Here is a 26,402-nt window from a genome sequence, read left to right as displayed (position 1 = left end):
TTATTTCTCTCAATATAGAAAATTTTGGAGTTTTTCATTTGCCTATACTTTCCTCTTGGAAACTTACTCTGAGGTATCATGCTGTATAATGTTGTTTTGAGTTTCTTACTTTATCACAATATAGAAAAATGCAAGATATGTTAATATAAATAGTGGCAAATTGGTTCAGTTTCTAAGTTATAAGTCTGGGCCTTTTCTTCTCATTGTCCTAGTTGAAAAGATTGCTCTAAAATCTAGCCAAGACAGTGTAACAACAGCTTTAAAAAAAAAAAAAAATATTTACTGGAATGTGATAGACATCATTATCCAAAGCACATGTATGAAGACATGAATTGGTGTCAACATACTTTATATACAACCAGAGATATTAAAAATTGTTCTGTGTATGTGTAATAAGAATTATAATGCATTCCGCTGTCATTTATTTTTTAAAAAATCAATAAAAGTTTTATTTACTTATTTATTTGAATGATAGTTATCCATAAATACCCCCAAATGCCATAAATAAATACATCACTTATTTATTTGTTTGTTTTTGATCAAGACTCCTCATTTGACTAAAAAGTTTCATTATTTCTAGCAGATTTTGGCTATTCCACTTTGTACTGAGAATCTTAATCTTCATTACATATATTTATAAAATTATTAGAAAATACTGTCTGCTGGTAGTCTTGAAGCCCATTGGATCTATGATTTTCTCCCAGGTCACCACTTTGTGTTTCTATTTTATACCATCTTTCCTTGGATTCCCTCCTTGTTGTTTTGTTGCTGTTTGGAGTAGAAGTAGTTTATCTAACCATGCACTAAACACGGTGAGCATAATCATTTATTAAATATTATAATTCTTACTGGGATATAAAACAATATAGAAGGGAATGGAAATAACAATTGTTATCTGATTTCTTAAGGCTTAAAAAGTAAAATGGAACAGCTTAAGGGCTAAATAGGCTTCCATGTGAAGGGATCCACTGACACCTTTTCTTGCTTGTTCTATCATTATAGGCATCATGGTTTATTATTGCCTCATGTTTCTTTCTGGCACTTCTAGTTAAAGTGGTGACTGGGAAATGAGGAATTACATAATATAGACTGTCAGTGGACACTTTTGAAATATATGTTTTCATTTAATTTATTGAAGGTGCCTTTAAATGTTGGACCAGTTGTAAATTCTTAAAGTATGTTATGTCTTTTTTGTATAAAGGGAACTGAAATATATATATTAATTTTGAAAAAAAAGAAAAGAAAACACACTTGGGAAATCTTCAGGGACATTCCAAAATATCCAAAATATTTAGCTTTTAGAAAATCAAACCACTGTGACCGTGAGCCAGGCTATTCTTGCAGTAACTGACCCAGTTTTCTTGTGGAGAGATGTTTCATCTAATGATTAAAATACTGCTTGTCAATCAAATATACATTTTCACATTTTAGTGGAATATATAGCAGAAAATGCATAGTTAAAATTTGAAATGCCTTTTGTGATCCAGACTTTTTTTAGTGAAATAAAAATTGTCATTTGGGATAAAATGACTGTGGAAGTCTGACATAAAAATAGGTGACTTCATCTCATAAAGAATTAAGAGTATTTCTGAGGTTGCAATTTCCACTAATCTCCCACAGCTTACAATATTTTACAATATTTTTTCAATAGCTGACATTTATTAAGGTTTTAATACTAAGTACTGTGCTAATGTTGTTCATGTGTTATTTTAATCATCCAAACCATTCAGTGAGGAATATATAATATTTATCTCTACTGCAGATATAAGACTCCTGAGAGTTAGAGAGGATTGGTTACTGACCCACAAATATGTACCATTCGGATATTATAGATTCATCTTTTCATTAAGGTTTGTCTGAGCATAATCATTATTCTTAACTGTGTCCCAATAACTTAACACATTAAAATGAGATTAAAGATCAGGAGTGATGATATGAAATTTATTATTCAATTCAGGACCAGATTTAAAAATAGATTTGAAAACACAAAGTTCTTAATAAATGATAGAAACATGTAAAAAAAAATTTAAAAAGTCAGCCTGAAGAGTCTTCCACTAATCAAATGGGGGATAATTTGAACACCAAGGATCATAATTATAGCAGTGGACAAAACAGTGACAAATGTATGACTGGATCTATTGTGTTGCTTAAAAAAAGTGACGAAGGATTAAACTTTTTAAACAGAGAAATATCAGTTAATAACTGTAGGAGGAATAATAAAAATTGAAAACTACCATTTGCAAATACAATTGTCATAATTGATTCATGCAAAAGTTATCAATGAATATTAAATCAATAAATATTAATATTAAAATCATGGAGTTAAAGATGTTATTTGGTATAGAACATGAATAAAGATTCAAAGAATTACTCTCTCTATAAGGGGCTAATTGTAAAGAGAAAAGGATTCTTTGCAGTTGAAAAATATGATGGACATAATCTTAACCAAAACGTTAAAAATATTTTCACCAATAATGAAAGATTATAATTTGTACCACTTTGATATGACACAATGAAGTACCTAAAATATATTATGAAATATTTCACAAAAATTTTTAGTGTGTATATTTTTTTAGTGTGTATAATTAAAACATACATCAATTCTAGAATATGGGATGTTCTACTAAACAACTCAACCAGACTGAAAAACAGGTCAGTGTCATGAATAGAAGTAGAAGGAGGAGGAGAAGAAGGTAGAGGAAAGAAAAAGAGCTGACACACAATTTTTGGAGACTAACCAAACTTGATAACTTAAATGTGAAGTGGCATTTGGTTAGATCCCATATTAAGGTTAAAATGACCTAAAAACATTATTGCATTTGAATGAGATATTTGAATGAGAACTAGAGTATTACTTACTCAGTGCTACTTGTCTTGAGTGTGATGGTATCATCAATAGTTTGAAAAGTGTTTTCATTCTTAACAGACACGTGAAGCAATACTTAAGGTAAAGTACTGTGATATGCATGTTACTTTCAAATGGCTCAAAAGTGGATATATCTAGGAAAGGGCATACAGGTGTTTTTTATACTGCTCAATTCATCTCTTCTGTGGGCTTGAAATTTTACAAAATAAGGAAATGGGGAGAAACAAAAACTTTTTTTTTATCTTTATACCTAAGTCTATCAATTTGTTTGACTGTGTTAATGATCTAATTAAATAATATTTGAAGGCATGTGGTGAAAAAATTGTCTCCATTCAGTGTTCTGATAATTTTACAACAATTTTATTTTCCCATTTGTTTTCATTTTCTTTCATTGTTCTTTTTAATTTTCCCCACCCCACCCCATCCCTTATTTGGGGAAGGAATGTAGACATACTCCAGGCTTTGTATCATCTTTTCTCTGAGGATTGAAGAAAATTTTTCTCTAATTTCTAAGTCAAACTCAGCTGATATAAGGCAATGTTAAACCTTTGACATTTGACAAAGAATTCTTTTAAATATATACTTAGAGACTATGATTTCCCAAGTTATTCTAGAAGTGAGCCATTTATCATTTAGTATTTAATTTTTAAAATGCCACAGCAAGCTATTAGAAGAATTACTTACATAAGCACACATATTAATCAGAAAACAGTTTTGTTTCATTCCAGCTTAATTTTTATGTTTGTAGTTTAAAAACTTTTGCTAAGGCAATGGTTGCTATCCTTATTAAATATATGATACATATTAAACATTTTTAAGAACTTGGTTATCACTGATCCAAAATTTTCTATTCAATTTGAGCATTATTCCCAAGCTTTCAAAATTAGGACATGGTCACCGATAGTCTCAGTTACTTAAAAATCTGAGGCAGGAGGATTGCTTGAGACAAGGGATTTGAGGCCCCCCCCCCCGAATAAAATAGAAGACAGGAGATATTAAATATTTTTGCCCAAGGGCCTACAATTTGCTTAGTGTCAAGTTTGGCTTCAAACTACATCTATGTCGCTTCAAAGCCCTTTTCCTATCACTACAGACCGTCTCCTTAACGGGATGCATCAGTTCAAATATTCTAAAATGCATTTTTATTATTAAAATCATGTGTTCATGAATGTATATAGATATTCATGGCCTCCTATCTAGTGACATTAGGTGATGTTTTTAAAAGTGTATATTGTTTATTCAAATCCTTTGCTCTCACTTTGTTGAAGAAAAATAATTGGAAGGTAATAAAAAGACAACTAAGACATGACTCCCTCCTTTAATGAAACTTTCAAAAACAGAATGGAATTCTGTAAAAGTTCAAAGACACCCATCACAGAGATGACTTCCTGACTGACACAAATTTTTGTTCTTTTTCCAGTACATAGAACTGTCACTTAAAAATGATCATCTAGTCAAAAACTGTATTTCCCAATCCCCTTATACCAAGGCTTTGTCAAGAGTTCTCACAAATGGAAAGCAAACAAAATTAATGTGTTTTACTTTCAGGACATGGATTTTTAAAAGTATGCTTTTTTCATATTCCCTTTTATTTTCCAAAACCAATATGGTAGAACCACAAGATGGAGTAAACCTAGGGTCATGAGGAGGAGAAGCTAGCACAAATCAGGATCACTTATCTCAGTCTGTTATGTGATTGAAAACTGTCTAGTAGATTTAATTATTGAAATTTTAACATTTGCTACCACTATTCGTGTTGCCCTAAATAATATGGAAATTAGTGCCCTGAAGTCAAGTAGTTTTTAACAATAGCATAAAATATATGACATTGACTTAACATTTCATGTTAAACAGGAAAAAAATGAGTGAGACTATGAAGACTGCTATATGGACTAAAAATCTTTGAGAGATTACTTACTACTAAGACAAGTACCCACGGAAACTGAAATCCTATAGGAAGAGATTAGAAAATTCCAGAAAGTTATATATACTTGTTATTTTTTATGTGTAACAAGGTACTAGAAAAAGAGATAAATTCATACACATTTTAACTAGTTTATGAGGAGAAATTAAAAAGAATCATTTAGAAAAACGATTTTTATCTGGACAGCCCAAACAACTGAAAATAAGCTTGAAAAAGTATTGTGTTATAAAGTTCATTAAAATGTTTTGGTTAAACAAAGAGGTTTAGAAATCGATTTCAGAGTTTCCTTCCAGTCAAAGCCTGTTGTTTCAGATGCCTAAAACTGATAGCTATAATAAAGTTGAAGAGCAGCATTTGGACAAAGAAGCAAGGAGAAAAGTCAAATTGGGAACTATTTCCAAGAAATAGTTTCTGCTGAGGTTACTGGCAAATGAAAACGACTGCAAGTAAATTGAATAGAAGTCTACTAAGTTCTGTAATTGTATTGCAGGGAAAAAAACTAAAAAACAATGAAAAAAAAAAAACTTGAATTTGACTGAAAATGCATTGACTGAGATTTTGCAAGAGAAAATAATGGATGGTGTAGAACCACTCAGAAGGCATAGGATCAGGATGAACAATGGATAAGGAAATTTCTCCCCAAAAGCAAATGTCCATGAGTGCATTGAAGAGGTCTCAAGGGGAGGCACGGGGGAGTGAAAGTAATTAGATTATGTTATGTGCATGTATGTGGATTATCACAATGGAACACGCTATTTTGTGAAATTAATAAGCAATAATCAATTTTTTAAAGAAAGAAAAGGCTTTTTGCAATGGTGGACCAGTACAAGTCTATTATTTTTATGAGTAATTCACAGTTGTATGTTCCTACCTGTTATGGTGTAGATGTGGTGTCCTACAAAAGCTTTATGTGAGACAATGCAAGAAGTTTTGGAGGAGAAATGACCCAGTTAATAACCTAATTAGTGAATTAATCCTCGAGGGGATTAACTGGGTGGTAACTGGAGGCAGGTGGGTTGTGGTTGGAGGAAGTGGTTCATTGGGGGCATGGCTATGGGGTTTATATTTTGTATCTGTAGAGTGGAGCCTCTCTATCTGCTTTCTGATCATTCTGTGAGCTGCTTCCCCCTGCCTCACTCTCCCCTAGGAATGCAGCTGGCCTTCTATGGACTTCTGAAACAGTGAGCTCTCAAACTTGTCTTCCTCTACAATTGTTCTGGTTATGTTCTTAAGTTACACTAGAGAAAAAGCTGACTAAAACACTACTTTTTCTTTTTTTCTTGGTCGTTTTGGGGATGGAACCCAGGACCCTCTAGCATGCTAGGCAAGCACTCTATCAATTGAGCTATATCCCCAGGACCTACTTTTTCTTTTCAAAGGAGAGGTTTTAATGCAGAGATCCTGACTCTGCTTCACCACTGTAGTTTGGATGTGGAGCAAGAGATAGAAAACTAGTCTTTTTAATTTACAAAGTAGATCATAAAAGGAGTACTATTTGGACCAAACGTGTAGGACTGCAATGAGATTTTGGAATTTGAGCTAGATAAGGTAATTGTACTTAATCCCTTGAAGAGAACGGGTATGTCCTAATGTGTGAGAGAAAGGTATAGAGAGGCATAACTTTGTAAACTGTGCCAGTTATTTTCTACATTTTGTGCTCTCCTTTTACATAATAGAGATGTCACTGGTAAGAACCATTTTTATATACCCATATAAAAGATAGAAATTATAAATTTTTGTAATGCTTGCTAATCTGATGGATTATTATTATTATTATTTTACAATATGCTTTAGTGAATTTGTGAACATGACAGGATATATTTACTGGCCATTTGTCATTATTTCTGTAAATTGCCTGATTGCATAGAAGATACCATTTATGTTACACTTTCTATTCTTTTTTGTCTAATACCTCCTGAAACCTTAGACATTTGTTCTGTCCCTACTACCACTGGGGTGATGAACTCTCTATGGGATATTATTGCTTTATATGGGAACAATGTGTCAGTTAATCACCTCATATCTCTCCTGTGTGCCTTTCAGCTTTCTCTTGTGAGATCTGTTGGGATTATACATGACTAATATTCTGCGAAATTTAATGGCCATGTGCCAAAATTTTCACATAGGTGAAACAGAGCCATAAATAATAATAGGAGTGAGTGACCCTAGATGACAGAGCCACAGAATGGGATTTTGGAGCTAAATTACTTATTATTTAAAGGCATTTGGAACTTCATTGCACATGACAAGTGGAGTGACTATAATCTTTACGATACAGTGGCCTCACAAGTACTGTTGAAGCAATGAAAATTAAAAAGACTGTAATTCTTTGATAAAATCTGCCTATCGTTTATCTATCTATGTATCTGTTTCTTTATTTTCTTTCTTTCTATTGGAGTACTTTGTTGAAAATAAGGTTTCCTATCTAATTAAGAGGGTTTCAGAGCAGCAAAAGAAAATGGAATGTGCAACTTTAAAAAGTCTTTTATGCAAAATCAGACATTGATAAAATAAGAGATGCTGAGGCCTGGGATGGTAATATTTGAATGAATGAGCCTGAGACTATTGAATATACAAATCTCCCTGAGGCTTATAGTTGAGCAGAATTGTCTTAATGCAAAAGTCAGACACTGATAAAATAAGTGATGCTGAGGCCAGGGATGGTCATATTTGAATGAATGAGCCTGAGACTACTGAATATGCAAATCTCTCTAAGGCTTGTTGGTAAGGAGAAGTGTCTCCTTCCAACTTGCCAGAAAGAAATGCTTTTACTTGCCTTTAGGCCATGTAATGGTCTCTCTTGAAAAACAGATGATTTGTAAAATGAGACATATTCCTTGTCTTAGTCAGCTTTTTATCTCTGTGAGAAAATATCTGGAAAAAGCAACCTCAAGGAAGAAAAATGTCTTTTAGGTCATGGTTTCAGACATTTCTGTCAATTGTTGGCCAGTGCCATTGTTTCTGGGCCTGTGGTAGATACAGTGTATAATTCTTCTTTTTCATTCTTTTTTCTTTTAGCAAAATAATAAGATTTTTTTTTTAAAGGGAGGGGGAAGAGAGAGAGAGAGAATTTTAATATTTTATCTTTTTTTTTAGTTATTGGCGGACACAACATCTTTGTTTGTATGTGGTGCTGAGGAACCCGGGCCGCACGCATGCCAGGCGAGCGCGCTACCGCTTGAGCCACATCCCCAGCCCCTAGCAAAATAATAAGATCTTTTTAGTGTTTGTCTATACACATAAAAACCTTTGCACTTATTTGTGAAGTCTTTTCTTATTTACTAATTTATATAATTTTTATTTGAGTATTTACATATTAATGCTTCCTTTGGAGTTTATTTTTAAGTAGTTTTTCTAATTGAGTTAATTCATATTAACTCTATTTTTTTTTTGTATCCAAGTACCTATTTTTTCCCAGCATAGATTTTGACATGTAACAGTTTCCTTTTCATAGATTGGAATAATCTGTTATTTATTATTTTCAACTTTGTACTGAAGTTTTTATGAGTGCTTATCTCCAGGCTGTTATTAATTTTGGTGTTAGCTACTTAATGTTGTACATAGATGGTTAGATAATGTATTATATAACTGGAACATATGAGATAATGTACTATATAATGTCACTCATAACCTCTTGGAGTTTCTTCAGTAGCATTTCAGGTATAAAATTTGGTGTTTTATGAATAATTACAAAGAAGCTTATTTCTTGTGTGTCTGGGAAGTGAGAAGACAGAAAGTCTAAGATTGATCCATTTTTTAACATCATTAATAAAAGTGTTTAGATATTTTTGTTTATTGATCTGAAACTGATAATGCAATTAGAAAAGTGTCCACAAAAAGCTAATTTTTCCTTGTATAATGTATAATTTTGACAGTATGATGATTCAGAACACTTTTTGATTTCATATGGATTTAATTCTTTTTAATATGCAAAACCTCTTTATACTACTTAGTACTCTAGGGTTGATTTTTATTAAACCTGATTTTGATATGCTGATTTTTCCCCACCTTGGATTTGCTTAAATATACATCATGTAGTTAGATATGAATAAATGGTAATATGCATAATAAGGATCAAATTAATAATAGTACTTTTAATATCTGACATGATAGATTTTAAATTTGTATTTAAATAATGTAAATAAAATTTTATTTAAATAATGTAAACAGTTATTTTAAATCAAATTCACCTGATGCATATTGGTCTGAATTTTTTAAATAAAATTTTTAAATAAAAAAGTTTTAAAAGAGTATCTTACTTTCATTTTCCAAAAATATGCTGAAAATATTTACAAGTACTTTTCAAACACATTTTCAGGTGAAATGTCTCTAGATTTAAAGAAATTTTTAAAATTATTTTAAAAAGCAACACAAATATTTGGAAAAGGTTGATAATACAGGTATTAAAACAACTTTTATTGAAATACCTTTATGTAGGGCAACTTTAATAATAATTTAGAATTAAACTAGGTGAATGGTTGTGCTCATTGTCTCTTATTATGGATTAGTGGTAGCTGGATCTCAGTGCTGATCATACTTACCATATATATATTTCTGGTCTTATTAGCTAGATTTTTTCCTTAGGCACTTGATAACCCTCTTCCTCAGTTGTTTTTAGAATCTTTATTTAATTTTTTAGGCCTGCACTAAGGGCCCGAATTGGATTTCATAACAGTACTGGGTTAGTTGGTGTGCCTATTTGCTGCCAAGACCAATCCCCTGGAATAGAAAGCAGATGTCCTCAGTGGTTCTGTCTTAGTCTATTCGGGCTGTCATAACAAATGTCATAAACTGGGTGGCTTATAAACATCAGAACTTCATTTCTTAAGTCCATAAGAGGGGTAAGTTCAAGATTACGGCACCAGCAGATTCAGTGGCTATATAGTGGCTAGAGAGGAATCTGGCTATATACTCCAATGGCACAAAGAGTGAAGGCATTCTCTCCATATATTTTTTTAATAAGGGAAATGATCGTATTCATAGGGGCTCCACCCTCATGACCTCCTTTCAAAACCACAACTACAAATACCATCTTGGCTGTAACATTAATCTGACAGGATACAAACATTCATTCTCTAGCAGGTTGTATTACCTTAAAACCCCTAAACACTCAGAACTGAGTAATTAAAATGTTGATGTTGTTAAATTCAAACTTCTCATCAATACTTACAAGTACAAGGTGTAGTTGTTAACACAGCTCTACTGTTTTTCACCTTGATGCTCTCATTGGTCATGCCCTTATCCTACTTTTCAACAACTCTCTTGAATTGTCATACTTTTCATTGAGGTACTGAAACTTAGTCTGTTTTCCACATTATGAATAGTATGTGGTGCTGATTTTATGCCTTTGGAAGGACATGACAAAAATTAAAATCTACAAAATATGTCACAGAAGATCTTTCCAACATTACATTTGAGACCTTAATATCAATTACCTTAGGGCCAGAAATAGACATGAAATGTACCCAAATCCAATTGAACATCATTTAAATAAACCTGAAAATTATCAATCTTCCAGACTGAAGTAATTTGAAAAGGAGTCAAAAGCACTAAGTAGCAAGCCTAAGCAAATGGTGATGGAGTAAGACTAGAGAAGTAAAGAATTCAAACTAGAAGTGATGAATTTATGATTTGAATCTAAAGTATTTGTTAAATAATTAAATAGTTAAAAATAGAATACACTGGATTTATAAACATAATTATGTTTATGATAATTTTATTAACTAGGTTTTGAAAAGGTTAATTTCATAGTTTTTTATAATGAATTCAATGTTCTCTTCAAATTGACACTTTACTTTGCAAGCTTGATGAGATTTTTAAGTTGACCTTTTGTATTAGTTCTCTGCTGCCAGGGTAAAAATTTACCACAAATTTATTGCTTAATAAACAAAAATTTATTATATTCTAGGTCCTGAAGTCAAAATTCTGAAATGGGCCTTGGAAGCTAAAATCAAGTAGTTGGCAAGCTTCATTCTATTTGGAGACTCCTGGGACAACATATTCTCCTTAGCTTTCTCTCTTCTAGAGGCCATTTAAATCCTTTGACCCTTAGCCCACATAGATTTCCTAGCTAATGGCATAGCATCTTCAGATCTCTTTGATTGCAATTTTGCTTCTGTTATCACACCTCCTCTTCTGACTCTGACCCTTTGCCTCCTTTATAAGGACCATATGATTACATTGGGCCCACCATATGGTCCAGGATAACCTTTCACTATCAAATCATTAATTTTTTTACACTGGCAGAGTCCCTTTTGCCATATAATGTTATAGGGATTAGGATGTGGATGTTTTCAAGAAGGGATTATTGAGTCTAAACAACCTTAAACATATAAGAAAACAAACTTTTTGAATTTATAACTCGGATACATTTAATACTAATTATTATAATTATTATTATTATTTGTACTGGGGGTCAATCCCAGGGGCACTTAACAATTGAGCCACATATCCAGACCTTTTTACATTTCATTTTGAGTCAGGGTTTCACTAAGTTACTTAGGCCCTTACTAAGTTATTGAGGCTGCCTTTGAACTTGCTATCCTCCTGCCTCAGCCTCCTGAGTTGCTATAATTATAGGCATGTGCCACCATGCCTGGCACTAATATTAATTTTAATACTTCAGTTAGCTTCAAATTTTCTTTCTGTATCTAAAAAGCACTCCAAGGTAAAAGGGAAAATACTCCTTAAAAATGGCCTTTAATTCACCAAAATGCCTTTCACTTGGCTAATTATCTATAATTATTTTAATTTGCTGGTGATAATAATGTATAATAAGCTTTAGATCCATTTCCCTGAGTTCTGTGATAAACAAAGCACAAGATCATTGTATACAGTAGCTCACTGATGAGTGAACAATTATTCCCAACCTTCACTGGCATTGCCAAAAATTGTATCTCACACTAGGATTCCAAGGCCCTGTCAGCACAGAATTTAATTTTATCCATATTTTCATTTTTTACCTTTGACCTTGGATTTTGGTGAATCTCATAGCTTTACCTAATTTCTTAAGATCCACAGGGTGTAAATATATTTTAAAATATTTAAAGATTTCAGCCTATGAGTTCTTTTGAAAATCATTAGAAAATTGAACCCCTTATGTATTTTACAAGTAGAAGAATATTGTGACAGCTAAATTTATGCATCAATTTAACTGTACTATAAAATGCCTGGATATTTGATTAAACATAATTTTTCAGTGTATCTGTGAGGGTGTTTTCAGAATAGATTAATATTTGGATTGGTGAATTAAGTAAAGCAGATGACCTGGCCCAGTATGGTTGGGCATAATCCAATCTGTTGAGAGCCTGAACAGAACAGAAAGGATGAGGAATTTTGAATTCCTTCTCTACCTATCTCTGCTAGAACTTGAGTTGTCTCTTGCCTTTGGCAATCTGGGTTCTCAGAGGTTTCCTTTAGAATCAATTAGAATCACACTCTGCCCCTCCAGCTTTCAGGCTACATTTCTGGCTTTCCTGTTTCCAGCTTGTTGATGGCACTTAATGGGACTTAACCCCCATAATCATGTGAGAAAACAAATCTTATGATCTATATAGTAGGAGATATATCCTATTGGCTGTATCTCTGGAGGAATATGACTAATGAACACATACTAAGTAAAAGAGTTACATATTCAGTGATTTTATTTGATGTACAAAAATCAGAGGTCAGTTGAAGGTAGGATTCATGTTTGTTATTTTTATTTTCAATAGTTGCTTGGAACATGTTGGGGTTTTTAGCCCCCTGTCTCCTCCTGACCAGCGGGAGAAGTGGGGAAAGCATGCCCGACCAGGATGAGCCAAGAGAGGTAAAGGTGGACTGGCGGCCCACACCCAGCCGTCCCTCACCGGAGGACAATAAGACGCACCAGGGAGAGGAGTCAAAGCAGGATCTCGTGTATTGAGGAAGTACGCACAACTTATACACTGCACAGGAGCCAATCAGAATAAAGGTCAGAAGGGTGGAGCGAGTTCATATGTACACCCATCCCATGGTCTGTAAGGGAAGGCAGGAACTTCCATCCCCTCACAAGGACGGAAGAGTCCTGCACCTATACTGGAGGTGGTCTCTTTTTTTTCCGTCACCACCCACAGCACTGCCTCCTGGCTGATTGCCAGGCACCATCCCAGCCACATGTGCGGCCCCAAGACCGGGAAGCTGGCAGTAAGTCATGCCCTACAGGAACGGAAAAGCAATCTCTTTTAAATTTGAATAATTGTCTTTAAGCTTATCAAACACCTAACATGTATTTTCTAATCAATGAAGTACAGTAAATTTAGTCTCTCTTAGACTCAGTAATAAATTTAAAATGCTTGTATCTCACTTTTCCTGCAATACATTTCACTCTTTGCTATATTAGTAAGTGATCATAGAGACAATTAGTACCTTCTAATTGGTCTCCCTGACTCCTTGTTATGTATTTGCTATGTATAACTGCCAGGAAATCCTTTTCAAAGTTAAGATCTGTCATATTAACCCCCTGCTTAAATTCCATCATTGGTTTTCTAACTACTATAGAATAAAATCCAAAGTCCTTATGTGACTGAATTTCCCTATGTTATGTGAATCCTTATTAGTTCACATCTGCAAACATCTGCAGTATCCCTATCACTGCATTTCTCTAACAATGTTCCTGGAGCATGACAATTATTCTCACCTCAGATACTTGAGGCTTCCCAGAATTTCTTCTCCTAAGACCTTCGAAATTTTCATTCCCTTATTTAAGTCAGGTCCTAATTTTTAAAAGGCTTTTTCAAGACTATCTGTCTAAAATTGCAGCTCTGTCTTATTTCCTGACCATGTTCTAGTTTTTCAGTGCACCCATCATTATCTGACATACTAGTTATTCCACACTTCTCCCATCTGGGTACATGCACACAGTAGGTGTTAAATATATTTCTTGAAGGCCATTTAAAAAAATATTCAATTTTGTTACTTTAATACCATTAAGTAGTGCTTAGCACTAGTACTTTTATTTTGATTTATAGTTTTATCGCTTGAATTAAATCATTGATTCTTTTTCTTTTCCAAGAAGAATGCTTGGCTGCAGTATTTTCCAGGTCCTTATAACCTAGGAATGTCTTCTGTTGCTCTCATATTTGAACAATAAATTGGTTGATGTGGAATTTTCAGATCACAAACTTTTCACATTAAAATTCTGTAGAAATTCTGTGTTGTCCTCTGGCATTCAGTTATGCAGAAGACAAAGTTGAGGACAGCCCAACTTTTGTTCTTTCATGGGTAACAATTTTCTATCCCTATTTGGGTGTTAATACTTTATTTTAAATCTTTTTTTTCTTTCATTACTTTTTCTGGATTCATAAAGCTAATAGTATTGATTCATAGACTTGAACAATATTTCAGCTGAGGAAAATGTTTTTCTATTTAATATTTGGTTATTGCTTGCTCTCAATTATTCAGATTTCTTTCCAGGCAGGGTATACCGATCATACTTCTCAGGCTTAGTAACACTGATCTGTCCTCTATAATGCATTTTCTTTTATAGTTTTATTTATTTATTTTTGTTTTATCTAGAGAAAGTTAGTGATTTAGTTTTCTGTAGTATGATTTCTTCTTTGTTTTTGTCTCCATGTGGACACTCATTAATTGAGCTATTAATTTTTAATTCCCTTTCATCTTTTAGCTAATTCTATATTAATTCTTAGTCTGAATTAATTTTACTCTTATGTGTTCCAGATTACCTTTCATAGAGGTATATTTTTCAATGGACTGAGTAGAATTCAAGTTTCTAGAATATTTATTTACTTTAGGTTATTATAAATTTTAGAGATATATTATTTTGATGTTTAGTTGTTCATTTTCCTTGTGCTACAAAAACTTTTATAAGGCCTTCTCTTTTTTTCCCAATTCAGATTTGGATTTAGTAAGATCATTTCTACTATTTGTTTGATCTAGTGTGACATTAAGTCCTCTTTCTCTGTCCTTGTGCAGGCTTTGTTTATTTCATTCCTTTATTTCCTTTCAGAACCCCAGGTGGGGTTCTGGCTAAGTTGATCAGCAGGTGTCCAATTTAAGTCACTAGTTCATGAGATAGATTTTTCTAGGTGGTTCTTCTACACTGACAGTTTTCTATTTCTAAATGTTGAGTTCATTACCTACATTCCTACATTATAACATGAAATGGAATAGTAATTCATTGTGTATTTAATTTTTTTTTTTTTTTTTTTTTTTTGTACAGGGATACTTAACTGCTGGGGCACATTCCCAATTCCCAGACCTTTTTTGTATTTTATTTAGAGATAGGGACTCACTGAATTGCTTAGTGCCTCACCATTCCTGAGGCTGGCTTTGAACTCGAAATCCTCCTGCCTCAGCCTCCCAAGCCACTGGGATCACAAGTGTGTGAGATATAGCTGTAATATTTAAAGAGTTCAACAGATGTAGATTTTTTCTGACACTAGTAATTTCCCCTAGCCATTCTCAGAGTAAATGGAAACTGCTATGTTAACAGTGCAGGTGTTTTCACTGATTCTTCTTTACCTCACACAGTTTTCCTCTAAATTTTCTCTAAATTCTACCAGAGTTCCCTTGGGCCTCTTTCTATTTTTTAACCTGATAGGGTCACTAATTAGAGCCTATTGATCTTCACGGATATGTCGTCTTGTCACTCAGATCTGAGTTTTTGTCTATTTATTAGTTTTCTCTTGATTATTATTATTTTTGTTTTTTGGTCACCTTGTGAAAGCAACGTCTACTGATGATCCTGATGATTCTAATACCATATTTCCATCTCAGTCATTCCCACCTCATTGTCCCTATTTTACCTTCTTCTCATTTATTTTATAATATTTATCTTTAAATATTATTATAAATTATTTGTGTATCTTTATGTATATGTATATACACATAGATATATTTATATCTATGTGTATAATTAAAATTATTTGTGTATCTTCTCTCAGAAGAATACAGGCCAAATTTTACTCAGTATACCCTATTGCAAGTGTTAATGGCTATGTCTAAAATATAGTGAACATTATAGTTGTTGACTGCCAATCCATCATCTCTTTTTTTAGGAGGGAGAAACCTCCCTGTTCTAAGGAAGAGGAGTAAATTTGGGGAGAGTTCATGACACTGCTCATGTTGCATTTTTAGAGGTCAGAGGCAATTGTGTGCTACATATACACACACAAAAAGATTATATTTTCCTTCTCTGCCTTTAGTTTGCAAAGTGACTGAAGACTCCTACTCTGGAGAGTCACCTTGTTTTCCACAACCTTTCTGTATTTCATGAATTGAGGACTCTCTGGGCTTAGTACTTGGTGCTCAAGTATTTTCTTTCCCTTTTCTCCCTTTACATGATGTAGTTTGCCAGCATATCCTGGCTTGATGGCTGATGGGTGGTGAGTGAATTCAGCAAAGACTTACTTTGCTTTAGTTTGGCTCAATAGCATACTCTAACCAAGCAAATAGTAATGCTGTGGCTTTCCTATAAGTTGTCTTTTAATTATTTGTTGTTATATTGAAGAAATAATCTTAGGATTAACCATTGTTGCCAAATAGGATGTATATATTCCTAGGTCTCTGATATTACCTTAAAACATCCAGAACTTCCAGTACTTTGTCTTCCTATGTAACTTTTTTTCCTGAGGTTTATGCACAACTTAAGATATCAAGACCATGACCCCTAAACTGACTCTGAATATGTCTACAAAAAGGGATATGGATTCTGATTTGTTCAGGAGGTAGTTCCCATGAAACTAGGGTAGGGAGATTTTGTTTGTTTTAAATGTCATTCCCCCTTTTTTATTTTTAAAAATTTGTTTTAATTAGTTTTACATGACAGTAGAATGCACTTTGATACATCACATATAATGGAGTATAATTTCTCATTCTTCTGGTTGTACATGATGTAGAATCATACCGGTTATATATGTAGATAGGGTAATAACATTTGATTCATTCTATTATCCTTCTTACCTCCATCCCCCCATCCCTTCACTCTCCTCTACCTAATCTAAAGTAATTCTATTCTTTTGTAACACCCCCCACCCATTGTGAATTAGCATTTGCATATCAGAGGAAATATTTGGCTTTGGTTTTCAGGATTGGCTCATTTCACTTAGTATGATATTCTCCAGCTCCACCCATTTACAAGAAAATGCCATAATCGTTTAAGGCTGAGTAATATTCCATCATATATATGTATATATATAATACATACATATATATATATGAATCACATTTTTTATCCATTTTTTATTCAGTTCATCTGTTGAAGGGAACCTAGGTTGGTTCCATACTTTAGATATTGTGGATTGAGCTGCTATAAACATTGATGTGGCTGTATCACTGAAATAAGCTGATTTTAAATCCTTTGGGTATAAACCAAGAAGTGGGATAACTGGGTCAAATGGAGTTTTCTCAGGAATATCCATACAGCTTTTCATAATAGTTGCACCAACTTACTGTCCCACCAGCAATGTATGAGTCTACCTTTTTCCCTACATCCTCACCAATATTTGTTGTTGTTTGTATTCTTGATAATTGTAATTCTGATTGGAGTGAGATGAAATCTTAGAGTAGTTTTGATTTGCATTTCTCTGATTGCTAAAGATGTTGAACATTTTTTTTATATATTTGTTGATTGATTGTATTTCTTCCTCTGTGAAGTGTCTGTTCTGTTGGTTTTTGTAGTTGTTATTGTTTGTCATTGGTAGACATGGTAGAAAGCACAGCCTCTGATTCCCAGATTGGAGGGACATCCTGAATATGAAGTAAAGTTTTTATTTCTCTTTTTAATAATTGTCAGTTTTATTCTAGTTTAGATTGTATAGAATAGATCTAACATGCATTTCTCAGCCCATCTTTCTTGATGAACTTGTCCTTAGACTTTGGTATATGGTTTATTCCCTTCAGTATTTTGGACTTGTGAAATAAGAAATATACATATTGTTTTTTTCCCACAAGTCCCTGAGACAGAGCTCCTAAATCCCTTGAAATTTCCTTAGTAATAAAGGTGTTAGGAGATTACTTTATTTCAATATTTTGCCTCTGCTTTGGTCCCCAGGACAGATTTCCTAATACCCTTATAGACAGGGGTGCTAAGAGAATCTTTCATGTTAGCATTTCATCTTTGATCTTGGTTTCTGATGCAGAGCTTCTAAATCCCTTGGAATTTCCTGGGTGATAGGCATGTCTTTTGTTCTAAAGAGGTGAATCTTGATAGACTCTCCTCTGGAGAGGGCAAAGTAGCTAAAAATAAAGCTAATAATTTATAATGCCAACGTGATGAAGGCTCCTTAACAATTCCCAAGCTGTGGAGGATCAGAGAACTTCTCACTTAGTGAAAACATCAGTGTGAACACATCAGTGGGAGAGTGGTGTACCTCAACTCCCCAGTGACAGAAGTTCCTGCACTTGAGAACTTGTAGAACTTTCCCTGTATATATCTTCATTTAGCTGTTTATTTGTATTTTTTATTATGTTCTTTATTATAAGCCAGTAAATTTAAGTAGTGTTCTCTGTGTTTCTTAAGCCATCCCAGAAAATTAACTGAACCCCAAATGGGGTAGTGAGAGTCCAGATTTAAAGCCAATCATTCAGAATTTTAAGTTTAACCTACTATTTGCAATAGGCATATGCAGTGAGAACAAGTCTTATGGGACTGTGTGTTATGTGACCTAAAACTATTTCCAGATAGACAGTGTCAGTATTGAATTGAATTATAGACACCCAGCTGGTGTATTGCTCGATGTATGAGAAAAAAAAAAAAATCTCTAAACATCTGGTGTGAAAAGTGTTCTGAGTGACTATGTAAGAGAGAGAGAGTAGGAAAAACTTTTTCTTCCTCTGATAGGACTATGACAAATTGGTTTTTGTTCTCCTCATGTATATATTAAATTATAGAATGAAGTTCAGGGAATACACATCAGCACACATATTATCCTGATCTTGCTTTTTTCAAAGCCCTGTAATTATATGAAGCACTAATTAATTTTAATAATGATAGGCAATTTTGCATTCTGTGGTTTACATTTCTATCATAACTCCAGAAAATATGTTAGCATAGTAAATACAGTGTGTGCTATTATAGAAGAAATCAATCTAGAAAATATCCATTTTGCTTGAATGCCTTTTACATATGCTTAATAATCTTCCAGTAATTACAAGATAAATTAATACACTGTTCCCAATTTTTTTGACATGGTAATTTGCCTGAGAATAATATAAAAATATACTGGCTAAAAATGGTTTCTATGTTGTGAATTCTATTTTCTAATTCATGAGAGACTCTTGCTATAACTCTGCCATTGCTAATCTTGAAAAATATTAACTTCATAAATGCTAGTTATAATTTTATAAAACACAAACTTAGATTTGGCAATTTCAGTTTCAAATTGACTAGGAAATGTGCTATCTATCTATATTATTGTATTCAGATTCACCATCCATACCTTTTGAAGTTTTGTATACTATAGGAAATGTGCTGAAAATAAACTATGCTTTTTTTTCCGAAAAATATGAAGATGATCAATAAGACTAAAACCATCTTACCACAGAAAACACTTTTTAAGAAATGCCTATAGTTAGAATTCCACAAGAAGAAAATATGAAAATTTGAGAAGAAAGGTCACATCTTTATTATTTAATATCTATTAGCTTATACAGTCATGTGCAAAGGATAATAGCAATTATCAGGCTGACTTATTATTATCACATATGGTATTTCCCAACCAATGAAGGGATAAGACTATGAAACCCTATGGTATGTATATTATAAGGTGACCTGTTCCATTCTTTTAAGTTGCTATTACTGCTTTTGACACAGCTACAGGAAATAAAAAGGCTACTGGAATGCAGACCAGGGAAATGTATTCCCACAAGGCTTTGTAAAATGAAAGTTGGAATCTCTGAGTAGAAACAGATCTCTGAAAAATCAGCTTTCTCTTCTCTATAGTTAAGATGGTCCTGTTAAAAATAAAATGCATTTTATGCAATTGATCACATTATTAGAACTGTTTTAAAAATATATTAGAGAAAAAGGAATATTGTCACAGAAGTTGGAATATAGTGTCTGGAGCTCTATGTGAAATACACATGTAAGATATCTTAGCATAGAGTTGGTACTTGAGATTGCTCTGTTCAACTATTGAATTTGAGGCTCACCATACCATTTTTTTTCTCATTTCAATGGGGGAAATATGTAGTTATTTTGGCTATCTCTCTAGTTCCTTTGGTTATCCAACAATCTCCCCTAAAATGTGATAGCTTAAAACAATAGCCACTTTATTGTTCTGTGTGTTAGTAATTCAGATAAGACACAGCAGAGAAAAACTGTCCTTGTCCTACATGACAAGGTATCTCCTTAGTCACAAGTCTAAATTTCAGGTAGTATGGCCTGAGAAGCTGGGGCTGATTGGAACAGTACATCTGGGGTTATACATCTTACTTCATGTTAATATTTTTTTCCTTTTTGTTCTCCCCTATCATACCCAGGGCCATGTGTTTTGCGGGGGGGGGGTTACACACCAAACATTAGTTGCACATAGAATTTTTTCTGCAAGGAAATGTGCTGAAGCTTCTTTTCTTTCTAAACTCAAATAAAACACTAATAAATATTTGAAAACTGGGAAAATATATTTTAAAAGTTGTTATTGGTGCATTATAATTATACATAATATTGGGATTTTTGTGGTATAGATGTGCATGCTCATAGCAAGATTTTGTTGATGTCATGCCCAATTCCTACCCTTTTTCTCTTCTGTTACCTCCTCAAATCTCTACCTTCTACTTCTGCATTTTATTGCTATTCCTTCTATTTTCATGACCCTGCCCTTCTTTTTTTTTTCTATTTTCCATATATGAGACAAAACATGATCCTTGACTTTCTGATTCTGGCTTACTGCACTCAAAATGATGTTCTCTAATTCTATTCATTTTCCTGCAAATTATGTAATTTAATTTTTCTTTATGGCTGAATAAAAACTCCATTGGTATACCACATTTTCTTTATCCATTTATCTATACACAAGCATCTAAGATGGTTCCATAACTTGGTTATTGTGAATTCCACTGCTGTAAACATGGGTATGCATGTATTATTTATTATATGGTGACTTTTGTTCTTCTGAATAAATACCAAGGAATGGTATGGATCATATGGTGGTTCTACTCCTAGTCTTTTGAGGAACTTATTGATTTCCATAGTGGTTGTTTCATGTTTTCTACATCCTCACCAGCATTTATTATTATTGTATTCTTGATGATTGTCATTCTAATTGGAGTGAGGTAAGATCTCACTGTAATTTTGGTTTGCATTTCCCTAATTGGTAAAAAGGTGAACAATTTATTTAAATATATTTGTTGGCCATTTGTATTTTTTTTGAGAAGTGTTTGTTAAGGGATGGAAATGTAGCTCAGGAGTAAAAAGCTTGCCTATGAGAGAGAAAAAAAGAGAGAGGGAGAGAAGAGAATGAGAAAGAGATGCCTATTTAATTCATTTGCCCATTCATTGATTGGGTTTTTTGTTGCTGAAGATTTTTTTTGTTTTGTTTTGTTTTTGTGTTATGTTTTGGGTTCTTTCTATAATCTTGATATTAGTTTTCTGTAGGATGAGTATCTGGCAAAGATTTTCTCCTACTATATAGGCTCTCTATTTGCACACTTAATTGTTTCCTTTGCTGTGCAGAACCTTTGTAACTTGATGCCATCCCATTGCTTAATTCTTGGTTTTATTTTCTAAGCTTTAGGAGTCTTAGTGAAAAAGTCAATGCCTCCTCATTTATGTTGGCATATAGACCCTGTGTTTTCTTCTAGAAGTTGCAGAGTTTCTTGTCTAGCTCCTAGGTCTTTAATTAAGTTTGAGTTAACTTTGGTGCACATATGAATATCCAGTTTTCCTAGCACTATTTGTTAAAAAGGTTGTCCCTTCTCCAACATATGTTTGTATGACTATTGTCAAGGATCGTATGACTGTATCAATGTGGATTTGTCTCTGTGTCTTGTATTTTGTTATGTTGTCTATATGTCTTGTTTTACATGACAGTATGATGCTGTTTTGTTACTACAGTTCTGTTGTATGATTTGAAGTCAGATATTGTAAAGTCAGATATTGTGATGCTCTTGGCATTGCTCAATCTTGCTTTGGATATTTTGTCTTTTATTCTTTCATGCAAGTTTTAATACTATTTTTCTAGTTCTGCAAAGTATGTCATTGGTATTTTTATGAGAATTGCATTGAATATGTATATCACTGTTGGTAATATGGCCCTTTTAATAATATTATTTAGGCCTTTCCAAGAACACAGGGGATTCTCCCCATCTTCTAAACTTGTTTTCAATTTTTTTCATGTTTTTTGATTTTCATTGTAGAGGTCTTTCATTTACTTGATTATATTTATTACTAGTTTTTTATCTTTCTTGAGGCTAATATGAATATAATTGATTTCCTGATTTTTTTCCAGTGGATTTATTATTGGTGTATAGAAAAGCCACTGACTTTCACGTTGACCTTGTGTCCTGCTACTTTGCTGAATTTGTTGATTAGCTCTAGAAGTCTTCTAGTGGAGCTTTTGGTTCTTCTAAATGTGGGGTCATGTCAAAAGCAAACAGTGATAATCTGACTTCTTCCTTTCTTATTTGTATCTATTTTATTTCCTTCTCCTTTTTAATTGCTCTGGCTCATATTTCAAGACCTATATTGGGTAGAAGTGTGAGAATAGACATCCTTGTCTTATTCCTGATTTTAGAGAAAATTATTTTAGTTTTGCTCCATTTAGTATGATGTTGGCTTTGGGTTGTCTTTGTTTTATATAGCCTGTATGATGTTGAGATAAGTTCTTCATATTCCTAATTTGTTCACTGTTTTTAACATGAATGAGTGCTAAATTTTGTCAGTCTTTTTCTGTTGAGATATTCTGATTTGTGTTCTTAATTCTATCTGTGTGATGAATTACATTTATGGAGTTGCATATGTTGAACAATTCTTGCATTGCTGGAAAGAAACCAAATTGATCATCATGTACAATCCCCTTAATGTGCTTTTTGAGTATGAATTACTAATATTTTTAAGGATTTTTTTTGTCTATGTTCATGAGGGATATTGGTCTGAGGTTTTATTTCCTTGGTGTATCCTCATTTAGTTTTGGTATCACGGTGATACTGGCTTCACAGAATGTATTTGGTAGTATTCCCACTACTCTTTCTACTTTTTATAATAATTTGAAGAAGATTGACATTTGTTCTTTAAAGATGTGGTAGAATTTAGCTAGGCATTCATTTGGTCCTTTGTTGAACTTTCCTTTGTTGGCAAGCTTCTTATTACTGCCTCAGTCTCATTGCTTATTATTGGTCTGTTTAGATTTTCTAAATCCTCTTGACTCAATTTTGGTAGGACATAAAAGTCTTGAAAGTTGTCCATTTATTCCACATTTTCTGATTCATTTGAATGGAAGTTTTCAAAGTAGTTTCCAATGGATTTCAGAGATGTTTGTAGTATCTCTGAAAAGAGATATATCTTTTTTGACCTCTAATTTTATTCAATTGGTCCCCCCACACTTTGTTATTTTGGCTAAAGGTTTATCACTTTTGCTTATATTTATGAAGAACCAACTCTTTGTTGTAATATCTTTACTTTCCAGTTCGTTAATTTCAACTTTATTTCTAATTATTTTCTTCCTTTTACTGCTGTTAGAATTGGTTCATTCTTGATTTCTATGGCCTGTAGAGTTATCATTTAGGTCACTTATTTGTACTTTCGTTTTTTTTTTTTTTAAGTAGATGCTCAATGCTATAAATTTTCCACTTAAAACTGCCTGTTCAGTGCCTCAGAGGTCTATTTCTGTTTGATTCTAGGAAGTTTTAAAATTTCTCTAATCATTTCTTCCATAAAATGTTCATTATTCAAAAGTGTATTTTTTTGATAAAGTAAAGGAAGGAAAGAGAGAGAATGGAAGGGTGTGACAGCATGAGGAATTACTGGGGAATAAAATCTACCAAATTATGTGCTTTGTCGATATATGAATATGTCTGTGTGTGTGTATTCATATATGCATATGTGTGTGTGTGTATATATATATATATACATACATACATACAGAGACATATATATTTATTGCATATAAATAAAAATATGTTTATGTAATTATAACACACCATTAAACAATACCAATATTAGAAGAGAGCTTGGTAGAGAAAGCAAATGGGGAGGGAGGAGGAGAGAAAAAGGAAGGTATAGGAATGAAATTGATCAAATTTTGTTTTGTGCATGTACAAATATGAGACAATAAAACCTACATTCTGTAACTATAATGCACCAATAAAAATTTAAAATGAACAATGCACTATTTGTATTTTTATGTAGTTTTAAAGAATTTTTCTTGCCTTTAAATTCTAATTTCACTGTATTTTTATCTGAAGTTTTGTGTGTAGTATTTCTTTAAGTTCTTTCTGTAATGTTAGTTTAGAAGTCGTGAATTTTTAAAATTTATACTTACCTTGGATAGTTTTAAAAAATTTCTTCTTTGATTTTGAAGACCTATTTTGCTGGACATAGAGTTCTTGATCATAAATTACTTTCTTCCAGGTCTGGAATATCTTATTCCATGCCCTCCAGAATAGAGTTCTTGATCATAAATTACTTTCTTCCAGGTCTGGAATATCTTATTCCATGCCCTCCAGAACTGTAGAGTTTCTACTGAAATATTATGGATTATTCTTATTGATTTACCTCTAAATGTGTCCTGATATTTTACTCTTAAGGCTCTAAAATTCTATACTTATTCTTTATGTTAAGCATTTAAATCATACTGTTGTCTGTGAGAGGATCATTTGTTATCTTATCTATTTGTGTTCTTCATGAATCCTGTATGTGGAGTTTATCTCATTCCTAAGGTTTAGAAAGTTTTTTTTTTTTTTACCATTGTTTAACTGAAAAATTTTATTCATGCCATTAGCCAGTACTCAATTACCTCTTTAATTCAAATGACTCTTAAGTTTAATATTTTAATGTTGCCCCAGTGCTCTTTTCTTTTGTTTTCTTTTATTGCTGATTGACAGTGAAATTTGATATAATTTGTCTTCAAAATCTGAAGTTCTTTCTTTAACATGGTCTAATCTACTGGTGATATTTTTAAATGTATTTTTCATTTGACATATTGTATTTTTTTGTTTCCAGGATTTCTGTTTAGTTCTTTTTTCAGAATCTCTCTCTCTCTTTATTAAAATTGTTTCACACGTTCTGTATTTTCTCTTTTAGTTCATTTCTTGGGTCCTCTTTTAGTTCATTGGTATTTTAACAATAAAATTTTTGTATCATTTGGGATTTCATCCACATCAATATATGTGCATCCTGCAATTTGGGTATTGTAAATTTTGGCAGGTATCTTGTTGGCCTGTTTGTGTAGGTTTTCTAAGGTCATATTTTTAGCACATTTGTTGAAATAGATTTTTCTTCTCCTTTATGTAGGGGGCCCTTTATTATGTAGTTATTCCTTTATAATAAATCCTGGATTGGGGGTATATCTTAGCATCAGGATATCCAATCATAACCAATGTGCTAAGTTCAATGTGCAGAGCTGCTTTCAGAGGAAGGAGTAATCTTCAGGATCAGTGGAATTTTAAGATAAATTCATAAGTCAACATATATTAAAAAACTTATTACTAATGTTCTCTACAATTCTACTAGCCAATGAAAAAAGTATATGAAAAGTAGTTTAGAACAGGTGAAAAAGTTAAGCATTAATGATAATATACTTAAGTGGGAATAAGTATGGAAAAAGGAAAATTAAAAAGTAGGGGAAGGTAAGAGAAACGAAAGAAAAATGGGAGGAAACGAGAAAGAAAGAAGGGAGATGAAAAAGAAAAAAAGTATGGAGAAAAATTCAATTAATTGAGAGAATACATAAAATTAGTTGGATCTTTGAAAAGTACAAGTAATAAGCAAGGACACAACTAAACTCATTAAACAGAACAGCTGTTACAGCATCCGTTATAAAAAGATGCAGTTTTCTCCTGGCTAAGATATTTAAAATAGGGACACTATTTTCATACACAGTGTCTCATTTTCATACAGAGTGTCTCTATTTTAAATATCTCTGTTTTATTACCTGTTGTTAAAAACAGGTGTGGAACCATGCTTGAGGTTTCAGTGTTTGGGGCATGGCAGCACAATGCAGACATGTGGGTCATTTGATAACTGGAGTGCAGGGCCATGGTCAAGGCATGGGACTGTGTCCCAGCATCAGAACTCAGGGCTGTAGCCAGTTGTGGGGAACTGCTGGCAGCTCAGTGCTTTAGCCAGGATGTTTGGGGGAATGTGTGTGTGTGCTGGTAGTAATGAGTGTAAAAACAGCCAGTGGCAGACATACATGCTGCTTCCCAGACTCAGCCCTTCCTTTCAGAGGTACTCAGGCAGCTTCCAGTGTCACTCATGCACTCAACCTCTCAGGGCTTCTTTCTTAAGCAGACCCACTTATTGCAAGGCTTGAATATAAATTCAGATATGCTGCTTCTTAGGCTCCACCCTTCCTGGCAGTGGCAGTAGGCAGTAGTGTTTTGCACTGCTTCTTAGCCTCTTCCCTGTCTCTTAGGTGTTGGTGGTGCTGGTGGAAGAGGTAGTCACTGCTTCCTAGATGCAGCCTTCTCTGAAAG

Source organism: Marmota marmota, unplaced genomic scaffold (assembly GCF_001458135.2).
Source record: "Marmota marmota marmota unplaced genomic scaffold, marMar, whole genome shotgun sequence".
In the NCBI taxonomy this organism is placed as follows: Eukaryota; Metazoa; Chordata; class Mammalia; order Rodentia; family Sciuridae; genus Marmota; species Marmota marmota.
This window is presented reverse-complemented; position numbering follows the sequence as displayed.